Source organism: Pseudopodoces humilis, chromosome 7, assembly GCF_049639895.1.
Source record: "Pseudopodoces humilis isolate 2021_Gansu_Grassland_sample_001 chromosome 7, ASM4963989v1, whole genome shotgun sequence".
In the NCBI taxonomy this organism is placed as follows: domain Eukaryota; kingdom Metazoa; phylum Chordata; class Aves; order Passeriformes; family Paridae; genus Pseudopodoces; species Pseudopodoces humilis.
In genome coordinates, this window is record NC_142206.1 from 36,017,524 (window position 1) to 36,032,544 (window position 15,021).

The window sequence follows — 15,021 nt, forward strand, 5'->3', positions numbered from 1 at the left end:
ATCCCCAATTGCTGGCATTCCATTGGTGAAGTTTTCTTAATTTGAATAGTTAAACTCAAAGTTCCTTCCAAGTAATTCTCAATATCAGAAAAAAATCTCAGATAGGCGTAGCATTTTCTGCTGTTTTGGATGAACAAATTAGTGTTAGAAATGTGGTTTTAAAAGCAGTATTTTATGAGTGATTATTGTATTCTTTCTGTTCATTTTTGTGAGTGTCTGTCAACAGATTATTTTTGCAGGGATCACTGGCACTGTAATGGCTTCATTAAAATGGCAACATCATTGATTCCTTGTCTCAACAGTACTTTTGAGACACTTAACATTCCACTGGTGACTAGCTATCCTCCCTTAAAAAACACACAGTCCTTCTATTAATATATACTTAAAATTCTATGGAATTGCATCTTACTGTATCTCTGCCCCCACCATGGAGTAGCATCTGCACTAAGACAAGTAGCAAGCTGTGCTGCTGCTGAAGCTGTGTCTATCCTTGTGCCAATAATGACAGCAAAATGAACCCCATTTTCACTGGAATGGCAGTAGTTATTTTTCTAGGCAGAAGAAACACATCAACGACAGCTATAAAAATTTATCAGCAATTTTTTGTTTCAATTTGCCTTTAGCATAGCTTTAATTTTTAATTTTCTCATTAAATTCTGCTGAAATGCAAGGGAAGCACCACAGAAATTATTTTAATACTCAAACCAATACCCAGTCAGTTTTGTAGCATAAGGATCAGTTCTCCATCAGCGTCTCAACTTCGCTGCACACAACAGGCTGTACAGAGCAGTCTCCGTGTGCATGGGGAATTCACATACAACTCCTTTTACAAATTGCTCTTCTTACTCCTGGGCTAAATCCCACAAAGTTTGCTAACTCCCACAGCATTTGGTGGGAGAGACAGGTGGTCAGAGGGCTGGAAACTCATCCCTGTGTAGGCTGATACCTATTAAACACCAGACCCACTGTTTTTAATCCCCAGGATCAGTTTCTGACTGCTCTATACATATCATCAGGATTCAGCTGTTGCAGGTCTGAAGGAGCAGACACGATCAACCTGATGCCAAGACAGGTCAAAAGGGAATTTGTCTTTCCATGGAGAAGAGACTGTTGTGCAAAAAATGTGACACAGGTCAATATGGAAGAGACAGCTGATGCAGTCACTAGGAGAAAATTTTATCTCCTTGGACCCAAGTTCTGGATGTGCCGGTGAACGACCAGTCTCCACCACAGCAGACACAGGGCAGAGGGCTGAGGAAGCAGCTTGATGATATCAGAATTATTCAGAAGAGTTTTATGAATTGAAGCTCATGAATTAATACAGTTGAGGTTCAGAAGAGAAAGTGTAACCAGACCTTGTAACCACAAGACTATGAGACTGGGAAGACTTGGAAATTATTGCAGTTCTTAATTTATAACAAGATTAATTCAAGCAGTATTTTTATTCTAATAACTAATTCTAATTCTAAATAACTGAGAAGGGAAAAGTTTGAAGACTACATATTTTTTACTGCTCATAATGAAATGCATCTCCCTCTGCTGTTTTCCCTTTGGGCCCAAATCTTTTGATTTGTGCAGCAGCTTTTAAGTGTGCCCTGCAGGTCAGGTTGGAGAGCAGGAATCACTCACTAAGGGCCCACTCAAACTGGGTGAATTCATGTTTCTTGTTCTCACACATCTTCCCAAGCCTCCTATGCCCAGCCAAGTGGACAATCTATAAATATTCCCAGATTTAATATTATAAAAATAAATTGTCCTGTGGCACTTAAGCAACATGCAAGCCAGTTTAAGAGAAAATCTTCAAGAGAATAAATCAAATCCAGTTAACTTAATAAGTGATCATGTGGATGTGCCCAGAAGCTCTATTTTTAAAATTTGAAAATTAAAAATTGTATATTAGAAACTGTTTTAAAAAATAATTTTATAAATTATTTTATCTAGTCAATTTCATGATTTAGAAACAGGAAAAAAATGTTGATGTAGAAAAGCTATTCAGCTGTTTCAAATATCTTGGAGACATCCAAAACCATCTACTAAATTTTAACCACATATCCTTTAGATATGTGCCCAAATTGGAAGCGAAATCTGTGTTGATTTATGGAATATTGGTGTTGGAATATTCTCAGTTGCTAATTTTTGACTGCAGGTTTCTAATTTTACATGCAGATATGCAATTGACACAGAAAAAAATCAATCCACAGACACAGAAAGGAACGGTTCATGTAACCAGCTGTAGGACTATTAATGACTATTAATTAACTAGCTGTAGAACTATTAATAGAGCAAAGGATTCTCAGAGAGAAAAAGCCACTAACAAACAACCTTTGCAGCTCTAGGGAACTGAGAAGACCACCTCCTTCATAGCCCTGGTTAACCCCATTGTTTTCCGCAGGAACAGGATCACCCCCGTAGCTCCAAAGGTGTTAATGGCAGCAGAGTTCATCCTGCCTGGGAGGCTGGCATCTCCCTCCCACCTCCGGCTGCGTGGTCCTGCTCTTCCTCTGCAGCTTCCCCGCTCCAGCTATCCCACAACAACTGCTTGCAGGGCACGGGGTAAACCGGATTGCTGAAAATAACTCTTTAGCAGAGCTATTTTTAACCCGGATCCCGTCAGATTTTGCCAGGGTGGCATCACAAGCCATGGGCAGCTGTAGAAGGGCAGGATGAGTCGCTGAGAGCATGGCTGGGGGTGGAGGGCAGAGAGCACCTTTTAATGTGGCTTTCCGCCTGAAGGAACTCTGAAACTACATCCAGGGTTAACAATTGCATGTACAATACACAGAGAAGGAAAAATACTGCTCTTTCTCTCATAGCCATGAGAGAAAAATGACTTTCCAAAATGCTTAAAAATCATCAGAATATTTTTCCTTTCTTTTTCTGTCCCCATAGCTATAGTATACACACAGAGATGTCTTGCAGTGTTAAATAATTATTTCCTCACTATTTTTATCCTCTCAGTGTAATTAATTAACTGCCTCTTCTGAAGGACTCCATCAAATCTGAGTCCTGAGATGTCAGAGACATTCACAAGAGAAATATATGCTAATAAATTGGATGGCTGTGATTCACAGCAGAAGCACTTAACTCCAGTGGTATTCAGTGGATAGTGATTCTAGACAGCTTTTCTAATGGTGTCACAGAGAGGAAAGAGTAGTACCTTTCTGATAAAAGTAAAAATCTGTGCACACTGATAAAAATATGACATTTTCAATCAGGAATGAAGAGGGCCGCTGCTCTGAAAAAAATGGGAGAGTAGAGCTGTACTGGAGACTTGTCAGTGCTTTCCCATCCACAGAGACCAAGGTGTTGTTCATGTACTTACACTACTTAAAAGGATGTAGAAACACTATAAACACACTTATAAACGCTAAAAGGAGGAAGAGAAATCTTTTTCCTAAGAAGTTCTCCTTTATTTGTTGCTTGATGAGTCCTACCCTTCATTCTCAGTAGCAACTCTCCTCTTCAGGTTTTTGGGAACTAGCTGCTGGGGGGGATTTTTTTAATAACGAGGGTGTTTCCTAGCTCAGAAAGCAACAGCAAAGGAAACCCCCAGGACTGTCTTTTCTCTCAGTACTTTCATGTGTTCTTTAATAGCCACTTGGCTCATAGATTTGTATTTGAAGGACTGGCTGCATAAAAAACTGTTTTTCAGTTGATTCAATTGGTGCTTCTGTACCTAAACAGGACATCAATATTAGCTGTTTTAGTCTTTAATTTTAGATTATTTTTGATGCTTTCGCAACTCTTGCACTCTGAGACTGATCTGGGATTGATATTGCAGCCAAAGAGGATTTGGGGTTTTATTTAATCCTGTTTCTTTGCTGTGTAGCTAAAAGGCTTTTGCTTTGTTATCAATAAAAGTCCAGTTAAGTCAATAAATATTCACCATGTCTGCCTACTTCTTGTAACTCCTGGTTGGATGAAAGCCTCGAAGCATTTGAGGAGAGTACAATAAAATCAGTGCTTCAAATGGTAAGCAGTGAAAAAGAACAAGAAATAAAGCTGTCCAGTCAGATCCCTTTTTCCTGTCTTTTCTCTCATTCTGTAGCCCACCTATCATCTTTTTTCAACACCTCATTCCCTGCCTCTTCCTTTTTCTGGGCTTTCCTCACTTGGTCTCACCCTCATTTTCAACGGTTTCTTGCTTCTTTTTCTGACATCTTGTTGTTACAGCAATATCAGACATACAAAAATAACTTCTTCAAGCAGAAGATTGTAGCAATACAACTCATTTACAATGCTCATACTTGTGAATTTGCCCTTAAAATTTTCAGCGCTAACATTTACACAGCATGCTATTTTCTCTGTTATCCTCAACATGCTATAAAGCCTTCTGCTAACCCATCATATTTACCCTTGCAGTTACCACACTTTATAAATAAATGTCCATATATTATGTGTAGATATGTATATTTATATAAGTACAAACACCAGTTTTTTAAAACATTCCCCCAAAAAAGTTAATCTTTTGTATATATACTATATATACATATACAGTGTGTGTATATATATATATATATATATACACATACTGTATATGTATATGCACTGACATGTACAGACTACTTCCTCCAGTCTGTTGTTACTGTGTACACCTGTAGATTCACCTCTAGTTTTCCTGACTGCTACTCTACCCACCAACATCCTATCTAGCCCTAGCATACGAAAACTCTCATCTGGCTGCTGCTACACCATCACCCTGATTTCCACTTTCAGTGCAAAATCATCTCACACTGTTAAATAACAGCCTTTTCCATAGGCTTTTCCATTTTCATCAGTGCTGATATGTGTAAGTTAGTTTTACAATGCAAAACAAATCCATGTTTTATTTCCTATCAGTTGTGGAGGAGATAGGATATTCATGAATGGCCTGGGTCTCCATGGTATGGCAGGAAACAGCAAATGGCGTCCCAGGCACAAGACTGCTTAAAGGCCTGCACTTATGGAAGAGAGGAGTGCCATCTCCTGAATCACAGGATCATAGAAGAGAATCATCAAATAGAATCATTAAAGCTGGAAAAGACCTCCAAGATCATTGAGTCCAACCTTTGACCCAATACCACCATGTCAACTAAACCACAGCACTAAGTCCCATGGCCAGTCATTTCATCACTTCCAGGGATGGTGACTCCACCCTGGACAGCCTATTCCAGTGCCTGACCACCCTTCCAATGAAGAAATTATTTGTGCTGTCCAGCCTGAACCTCCTCTGGTGTAGCTTGAGGACATTTCCTCTGGTCCTGTTGCCAGTTGCCTGGGAGAGGAGACTGATCTCCACCTTCCTACAGTCTCCCTTCAGGCAGCTGTAGAGAGGGATAAGGTCATGCTTCTTCCTCCTTCTCTCCAGGCTAAAACCCCCAGCTCCCTCAGCTGCTTCTTATATAACTTTGCTCCAGACCATTCACCCTTCTCTGGACATGCTCCAGCACCTCAATGTCTTTCTTCTAATGAAGGGCCCAGAACTGAACACAGGATTTGAGGTGTGGTCTCCCCAGTGCTGAGTACAGGGGGACAGTCACTGCCCTGCTCCTGCTGGCCACACTATTACAGTGTGTAATATTTTACACACTGTGTGCAATATATTACAGTGTGTACTGTACAGGCCAGGGTGCCCTTGGCCTTCCTGGCCAGCTGAGCACACGCTGGATCATGTCCAGCTGCTCTTGACCAGCACCCCCAGGTCCTTCTCCACCTGGCAGCTTTCCAGCCACTGCTCCCAGCCTGTAGTGCTGCCTGGGGTTGTTGTGACCCAAGGGCAGAATTCAGCACTTGCCCTTGTTCAACCTCAAACTATTCAAACTGAACATCTCTGCCAGATATCAGTCACACTACGAAGGGGTCCCCACATTAAAAGGAAGGTAGGCTCCATCTGTTCTCTCTGTTTTTGGTGAAGCACATCTGAATGAAATTACTCCTTTGCCTTTTGTAGTACCTGCAGAGAAAGGCAAAGGAAATCAACTTCTAAATTATCAGGTGAGCTTGTAGACCAAAATAAGGGGGTAATGAATATTTCCCAGAGAGTAATATCCAACTTTCCCATTACAATTTTTTGCTTGTCAACAGCATGCACATGCATACTATTTAACAAGGTTTGGTGTCATCAGGGCATCGTCTTGTATTTGAAGTACGTGACAAAGCTTATGCTATGAAATACACTCTATATATTCTATGTTCTTCAAAATTTGATTCAAAAACCTGATGAGGCGTGTCTTACCATTGTGTCTCCCAATGAGAAAATTAACTTATCCAATTCACTACTAGAGATTGTCCCCATGAAATTACACAGTTTGGATTTTGAATTTTTACTGACAGTTGAATCACAAAGTTAAAAATTAAAAACTTAAATGTCATTAAACTTGTAGAGATTTTCAAATAAATTAATAGACCTGCATTATAAAAATGCTTAAAATGTAAATCTAATAATTGTTCACAATGAAAAGAAAGCATTATCTCCAAAAGCAAAGGACAGAATGGGGAAACTCAGGAAGGGAGGGACAGCTGCAGCACAATATATTTTTTGTAGCTAGGGTTATGAAGCGAGGTGGTTTGTTTGGGTGTTTTTGCATTTGGCCTTTTTTCTCCTGGAAGCAAAGAAAAAACCCAAAACAGTTAGATGTGGCTTTGCATATGCCAGATGTGACAATGAGTTCAAATCCCTTTCTGGGGAAAGAATTGCTTCATGGAATGTTTGATTTTCAAAGAGCAAGGGTTCATTGTCTCTAAATTTTGCTGGATACCAATAAATGCTGGCATTAGTGTGACATTTCCCTTTGAAAGTTAGAGTACAGAATTAATCCTAATAAACAGTACAAATCTGCAACCCTTGCTGAGGCAGAACAGTGCTCACTGTCACGGACTTCAGAATGATTGGTGAACACAGCTGTGGGCTACAGCCCATGGGTCTTTTAACAACCACACTTTCATCTGCTACCTAGCAAATGGAATTGGTTTTTTCTTATATTTGGATTATCTTTCAAGCACCTAATGAGTTATTAAAATCTGCTGATGAAGTACAGCATTCGTGGTGGTAACTTGCACATATTTTATCAGTTCAGCTTAGCATTTCTGTGTAGCATTTGCTAAATGATTAAACATTTCTTTAGACACATACTACAAAGAAACATCATAAATTTAGACATTTATTTCTTCCATCCAATCAACTGCTTCACTTACGAAAACTTCTTAAAAAATTAATATATTCCTCTACAACATGGCATAATAGGTTATTTTTTACGTCTCTCGGATAGTTGTAAAACACCATTTTCTCTCCTGCCCTATGGTAAATTACAATCCGCAAATAAAACGGTCTAAATATATTTGTACTGGTTCTCTTTCAGGCACATGAAAGAAGTGTTCATGTGTGATCTATTTGTTGGTGGTCTTCTTCAAACTGTTTTCCCCAGATTTTTCATCCACATGCATTTCATAGATGCATTTATATTGACCTTAAGTCCTGCACATTTACCAGCCAACTTGTATTTGGTCTACATTGGCCTTATCCCAGGTCTTGTGGGCCTTACTGAGGCACAGAAATGTTTATAAAACTGAAGAATGGACCTCCTACTAGTGTTCTTTTAAGAAATTGTCTGTATTTGGATCAGAAACATTAAAAAAGTGTATTTAAGCATTCCTTTAGCATAGTTTCATGGAAAACATTCTTAATTTTAATGTAACGGGTTAATTAAATAGCTGCAGTACAAGCAAACAAAAAAATTGAGATTTAATGTTTGAGATGTAAATGTTAAAAATATGTATACTACCAAAAAATCAAAACAATCTTTCCCAGCAAGGAGTACTTGCAATAAATCAACTTCTGAGGGTTGCAGCAGCCCTTTTTGTGACACTGTGTGACATAAACAAAAAATCTGAACACAAAGTACCATTCTTGGGAAGGAATTTGAAAAAGCTGTAATGTGGTCACCTCATTAGAGAGACACCAAATACTGCTAATAAAAGCAGATATCTTGGAAAGACATATACATGGGGGAAAAAAATGTGAGGTTGTCACATCTGCCACTGGCAATAAAGTACCAAAAAGTACTTGGCTTTGTGGACACTTGAGTCCCACAAGGGTTAACTATGGATTAACCTATTAGTACTGACCATTAATTATCAAGTGATATGTGTAAATATTTCTTAGAGTACTTGATTCACACATAAGCAAATGCACCAAACTGGAAAAAAAAAAAACCCTGAAGAACTGTATTTTTATGAACAGTGAATTATTCAGAAAACAGAACTGCAGACAGATATTCTAGAAAGTAAAATTAAATCTGGTGAAAAAATTCAGGTATTTTTATCTTTAACTAATAGTAATATTAGATCATTCTAATATATCAAAATCAGATGTTTAATTTCAGAACAGCAGGAGGGTTTCAATGCTTTAAAAATAAAATTGTTCACATTTTCAATCAAAACTCCATTATTTTTAATTGAAACTCTAATGTAAAATAAAACACCACTAATTAGTTTGTGAACAAATTGAAATAAAATGCTTTAGTTTTTGGTTAGATATAAATTTTAAAATTTATTTTCCTTTTCTCTTAAGATTTATTTTTCTTTTCTCTTCCAATAATAATCAAATTGTGTCACAATTGTTACTACAGAAAGAAATTATTTACATCACAGTAGCAAAAGTCATGCTATATACAAATAAATGAGCAATTCAGAGATAGTGAATAGTGATGATACTTGAGGTAACAAATTAGGAACTTCAAATCCTCTGCCACACTCCCATTTTCGGAATTAACCAATCTTCCTGCCAAGCTGGACAACACAAGAACATACTTCCTCTCTTTTGATATCATGATCTGAGTAAGATTTTAAGAGCCAATACAGACAGTGGTGTCAAAAGAAAGGAAATCAGTATCAGTAAAACCAGAAGGAATTAAAACAAAAATCTGAGAACAAAGCATACGAGTTTATGGCCTTTAAATCTTTGACAGGGTCTGTGTCTCAGAGACATCAAAGTAAACACTGTCATCCTAAACAGTTCCAGCAATTCTACCATAACCCATTTTGCCAAGCAGTTCTGAACTTAAGGGCTCAGAGAAAACCTAGTCCTACAAAGTAGTGCTTATGTGAATAAAATATCTTGAATTTCTGTTGCTAAGGGTTACCACAACACCTGTTTTTAAAAATTCTCTCCATGGGGGAAAAAAGGAATGCCATTAATTTATGTACTGCTTCTTCATTTCAAAATGTTTTATATCAATTTCAAACTGGCAGTAGCTGTCAGGGAAAAGAATAAGTTTTGCACGGAAGTGAAAATCTGTATTCATCATTCAGCATGACTTTTTAAAATAAAAGAAGCATTGTTTTTTTCTATCTTTTAATCTCTGCTGTTTTGGAGGGCAAAATATTTCCTCTCTTTGATTTCATGATCTGAGTAAGTTTTTAAGACCCATTTAACAAGACAGAATACAGCGTTCAATGGCAGAAATAAAAATCAATAAAACCCAAAGGAATTAATCCAGAAATCTCTGTATCTCGAAACTACCATTCACTTGGTAGTTTTAAAGAAATTAATTATTCATTCCAACGCTGTGCAGAATACTCTTTGTACAATATAACATCTCTCTGAATTGACTGGAACTGGCAGAGCTAAAGGCCAACATACTGTTTGCTTTCTCCTCTCAAACTTGTGTTCTTTCAAAAGGAACCAGGCTTGTCTCTTCCCATACCAGTGCAAACACTGAAATGGCCCAAAGAACAGCCTCACAAAAGGCCAAACATGCACGCTCATAGAGCTTAAAATATAAAAAGCCTTCAGCACATCCTTAGAGGACCTTAAAACCATCTACCCTTAGTAGGAGGCATTTCTCTGAAAGGCAGGGTTTCCCCACCAAAGGTATTTCACCCCTGGAGTCAGTGTGGCTGTCATGCTCGGCCATCTAGGACCACCACCCTTCAAGGAAACCATCACTCTGCACATCCCTGTCTAGGTGGCATTGTTGGTCTCTTATCCATGGCTGCCCTCCAGATATATGCCCAAGTAGAGATGAGTGATGAACCTGGCTAAGGATGGGTTTCAGAACAATTCCAGTTTTAAACCATAGTTTTTGTTGCAAAGGAAATGCATAGGGGGAAATCTACTTTTTTCCCAATTCAAGAAGAGTTAAACAATCTTACCAGGCACCCCTTCAGCCTTACACAAAACCAGCCACCAGACAAACACAGGCATCCTTGACCACCATTCTCTGATGCCACAAACTCTCCACAGCTCTTTACTTTTGCAGGGAAAAAAAAGGCTAACACATGCCATTGCCTTCAGAGAAAAAGAATGCAAGCAATTTGCTTTCAGCTCTGTAGCTTGCACACCCTTTCCGTACTTTGGAAGAAGTTCCTGGAGAAGTTGTGTTTCTAGAAGTACATAACTTGGAGTTAGAGGTAAATTAGTGTTGTGGCAAATAATTCCCATTTTAAGAATATATATTCAAAAAACTACTGAAGGGGAGAAAAATGTACAGTGAAGAACTGATAGAGAGAAAAATACTTACAGCTCCATCTGTTGCTGGAGATGGGTAGTAATTCAACTGCAAAAAGAGTCAAAAGCCAAGTCTACCACTTGGTAGACTGATATGAGTTCTAGCTAAAGGAGTTGAATTCTGGAGAGTAAATCAAGCTTCGAGTGTAGAAAAGAGTAATTTAACAACAAGTGTTAGATTTTTTTAAAAAATCATCAAAACAGAAACTATAAAAATATTTTAGGACCCACATAAATGCTTACAATATGTGCCAAAATGAAATCTGACTGAAATTTAGTCCCTATAAGTGGTAGACAACAGTGCCCTTGATTTTAAAAAGGAGACATTTCATCTCCAGAGACTACAAACTGCCTTGGATCAGAAATTATTCTCCTAAAAGCCTATGTTTTATTGAACATGAGAGAAACACTATTATTTCTGAAAACTCTGAGTGTTATCAGAATTTCAGTGTTTAATAAAGATATCATGGTACCTAAATAGATATCATAAATCTGTTTACTTTGCTGCCATAGAATTCTGCAAAAAAATATTTTAAACAAAAGATTATAATAATACAGAGATACAGGTATCATGATGTCTGTTCTTTCTAGATATTAAAAAGTGGCTCCTTTCAACCATCTGTGTAGATGATCAAATCATGCTCAGCAAAACCACGGGATTTCTCATTCAATTAATGACAAACAGCTAGGTTTAATTTCCATTAGTTTATTATATTCAAATATTATTATTTCAAAAAGTGAAATAGAAGAGTTATAAATGAGTTTACATGATTCTTACTTTGGGTAATCCACCAGTGACATATTTCTGCTTGTTAAAATGGCCAAGTACTGGCTAGTTTTGGCAATATGTACTTTTCTGGACTAGCAATAAAAGCACATTACAGAGGGTCTTCACATATCATGCATATTTAGAAATATTTCTCAATTATCTCTTTTTCCTGGATGTTTCACAACAATCAAGAGCAAAGGTACCAATTCAAATTCCAACCTACAGATGTTGCTTGTCCCATTCTACTTCAGTTATAAGGGGTTAAAGTGGGTGAAATGAAATCACTGTATCTTCATTTTAAAAAGTTGGTCAGAAAACATCTTTTACGTTTATGAGGAGTTGCAAATATTGTGTGGAAATGTAAGTGAGCATGAAGGAAAGATGAGGAATTCGTGTTTTAAAGAATGGCTACAGTGTGTGTGTGTGGTGCCCTGGATTACCCTCAGATTGTGCAGATGATGGTTTCCAAAGGAAGTGGAAGGAACAGCATGTTCACCATCTACAGAGCCAGGAATAACAGAAGCCACACATTCAACAACAGCCATATGACTACAGGCAGGCTCTGATCGGGCACTTCCATCCAGGATTAACATAATGTTTATATGAAGCAGAAAAATGCACCTTGATTGCAGAAAGATACATATTTCTCCAAGAAATGTGTGCCCATGAAACAGGAAGAAGTACCTGCAGCCTCTTGATTGAGCAGATGGATGAACCCTCAGACTACAGGTCCTGGCTACAGAAACAGGATTTGAAGTTCTGTTTCCAGAAAGCACACACCTTTATCTGTGTTTCACCACAGAGATCAGTGTCCCCAGTTCTCAGTATACAAAAGAGATTTTCTGACTGAGAGTTTGCTCCTGCACACAATGGCATTGCTGCACCAAGTGAAACAGAAGCACATGGAAGCAGGGCCCCATCCTTGTCTTCATTAATTAAGAGTCTTCAGTGTTTTAACACAAAAAAGTTTTCAAACTGTTAATAAAAATACACCTCTAGGCTGAAAAAGACAATCATAATATCTCAAGCTAAGCATCCAAGGATTAATCCAGAGCCATTAACTACTTCTGAAAAAATCACTACAATTTTACATTTTTAAAATTCATATGTGAAGTAAATTTAACCTGTTTCCCCTTACCTATGTTATTTTATCCCCAGGCCTGTTTTTTATCCTCATGTAAGCGAAACATATAAGATAATTATTTTAATTAATACAGTAATAGAATCCACAGTAACAAACATAGTTAAAATTTTATCTTGAAAAAGCAAATCTCTTCAGACATCATTGCAAGGACCAACTCTCAGGTTACTCTGAGAGCACATAACAGGACAGGACAGAGGTGAGGTCAGCACTGATCATGAGTGAGAGATGGGCAGTCTTCTCCCTTTTCATGGGGAAGTCCTCACAGGGGAGGAGACAGACTCCCATCTATCCCTCCTCATAGAGCTCTGCAGCTGCTGTATAAAATAAACTGCTAGTCTAAAAGGTAAACTGCGGGTAGATGATGCCCATCAGGAAGTTTTGCTAGCAGTCATGCTTGAGCTCTTGAAAGAGGAGGCCTGAATGCAGCCCCATCTTCCCCAGTGCTCAGGCTGCTGGGCTGAGGAGCTGGTTCCACACTGCTTCTGGCCATGGTAAGGAGCCCACTCCAGAAAAGCCTTCCTGGAGAGTACTCCAGGCTGTGCAATGCCAAGCAAGGTGCCTGCTGGCCCTGAAGCCCCTGCTGAGGTGTCCCCTCGGCCATCGGAGTGCATGTGGCACTCTCTGCCTCCAAAGGAAGGAGGTAATGTAGATTCCAAGCTGGAGTAACCCCTGTGCTGAGAGCCCAGCAGGGGCTGGGGGACAAAGGGCTGCCAAGGAGTATTTCAGCAGTGGGACAGGAACAGTAGCAGAGTTCTGATGTTCCAGCCTGTGCCCTGGTGCTGCTTCATACTTTATATCTGCATGGATGCACTTATATTTACATAAATAGCACTTCCCCTGCCACCCAGAGCAGAGGGCATCAAAAAATCCCATGTTGCAGTCTTTTTAAGTGCTGCTTCCACAATAATTTTCTTCCTTTCTCTGGCTTTAATTTTTTAATTATTCTATGTGTTTTTCCTACTTGTTTCTCCTGAGATTCTGTTTGTTTTATTAGCAAGACAGTAATTAGGGAACAAAACAAAAACTAGTGTTTCATAAAGGAGCCTAACTAAGGCGATGGTGTGAATTAACAAATTGAGCCCCATCATGTCAGGAAAAGTGCTGTTTCTACAGACAGTGTAACATCTGCATGTACCCCTCTAAAGTCCCTTCAAATCCCCTGTCTCTAAGGCATCAAACAGCCTTGCTACAGGTGGCTGCCCAGCACCAGGCACATGTGTGTGCTCCGTCAGCCTGGCATCAGTTTGCCTGTCTCACACCAGCATTCCTGGCAGCTCCCTAATGCCCTTCCCAAGACAGCATGGTTTCAAACTAAAAAAGTCAAGCACAGCTCGGAACCTCTTGAACATAAAATTGAAGGTGACATGCAGAAGTCAGTGCCAAACAGTTTGGGGGATGATTTAAGTAGACTTTGTGAAGAAGGTGTAAAGAAAAGCATTGTAGGTCTGAAAGGAATGCAGGGACAAGCCAGTAACACAAATCTCCAGAAAACGAAGGGAATTGGAGAAAAGAAAAATGCAGAAAGGAGGCAATGGAGGACTGCAGTGAGGATGGGTGAATGTATTTTCCCAGCGAGAGAACTGCAAGGCACAGGAAGGGGCCTTCCTACCCAAGTGGAATATAGGGCTTAAAATTTAATTAGTACTTTCTTCTGTCGTTTTTGATCTTCGCACAAAGCCTTTCTTCACACAAAGGACAGAGAGGTTTCTGTGGGGCTGTGTGGCAGGGCATCCAGGCTCCCTCGGTTCAGGCATTTCCCGTATTTCCCGGCATAAATGGGATGCATCTCCCGGCTCTTCCTGTCCGTCCCTCGACCTCCGGAGGAAGGTATTCCCGGGACATTTCACTGCGGCAAACACCTCAGCCCGTCTGACAAAAGTTTCTGCGGAGCAATTTGCTCTCGCCACCAGAGAAGTTGAAACATTAGCCCAGGACTAGCCGACAGCATCTCCTCCGCCCCGGCTGGGCTTGAGCTCCGCTTTAGTGCGGCCTCCGCAGGCCCGGGGGAGCGGGGCGGGCAGCGGGGGAGGGCAGCGGGGGCTTGCGGGGAGGCGGGACCATCCGCTGCCATCCCCCCTGAGAGCCCTTTGGCCGCCCAGACTTTCTCTTTAAAAATAAAAAATTGAGCAAATGTCCCTTCGCTCCTAAATACCTCAGCTCTAAGGAAATGGGACCTCAGGAGACTGCGCCTGTGGGAGACACCCCACGGCCGGAGAGCTCAGGGACACACCTTGAGGCGGCCTTTGGCACGGAGGCGAAATGTGGCCGACCCGCCCGAGGGCATCTCTAGCTGTGGAGAGAGCCTGCTGACGAGCAGGAATTTCTTGACAAGATCTCGGGATCCTGAGAAGCTGAGAGAAACTCCAGCAGAAGTTCCTGACATCTTCATCATCCGCTTTACATAATTTTGCATTTGAGATGCTCCCGTAGGAGAAGACCCTGTCATGAGGAAACCATCGCCACCTTTATCCTGTGTGGGAAGCACGAGAATGTGATCCTGGGATCAAAGCTGTGGGGGAAAGGAGTATCGTGTTCTCGCCAGTTCTGTGCTTTGCTTGAATTAAACTCCAGAGAAGCAATAAATTATGAATAACTTACCCAGTCATGCTTCCTATTTTGCTT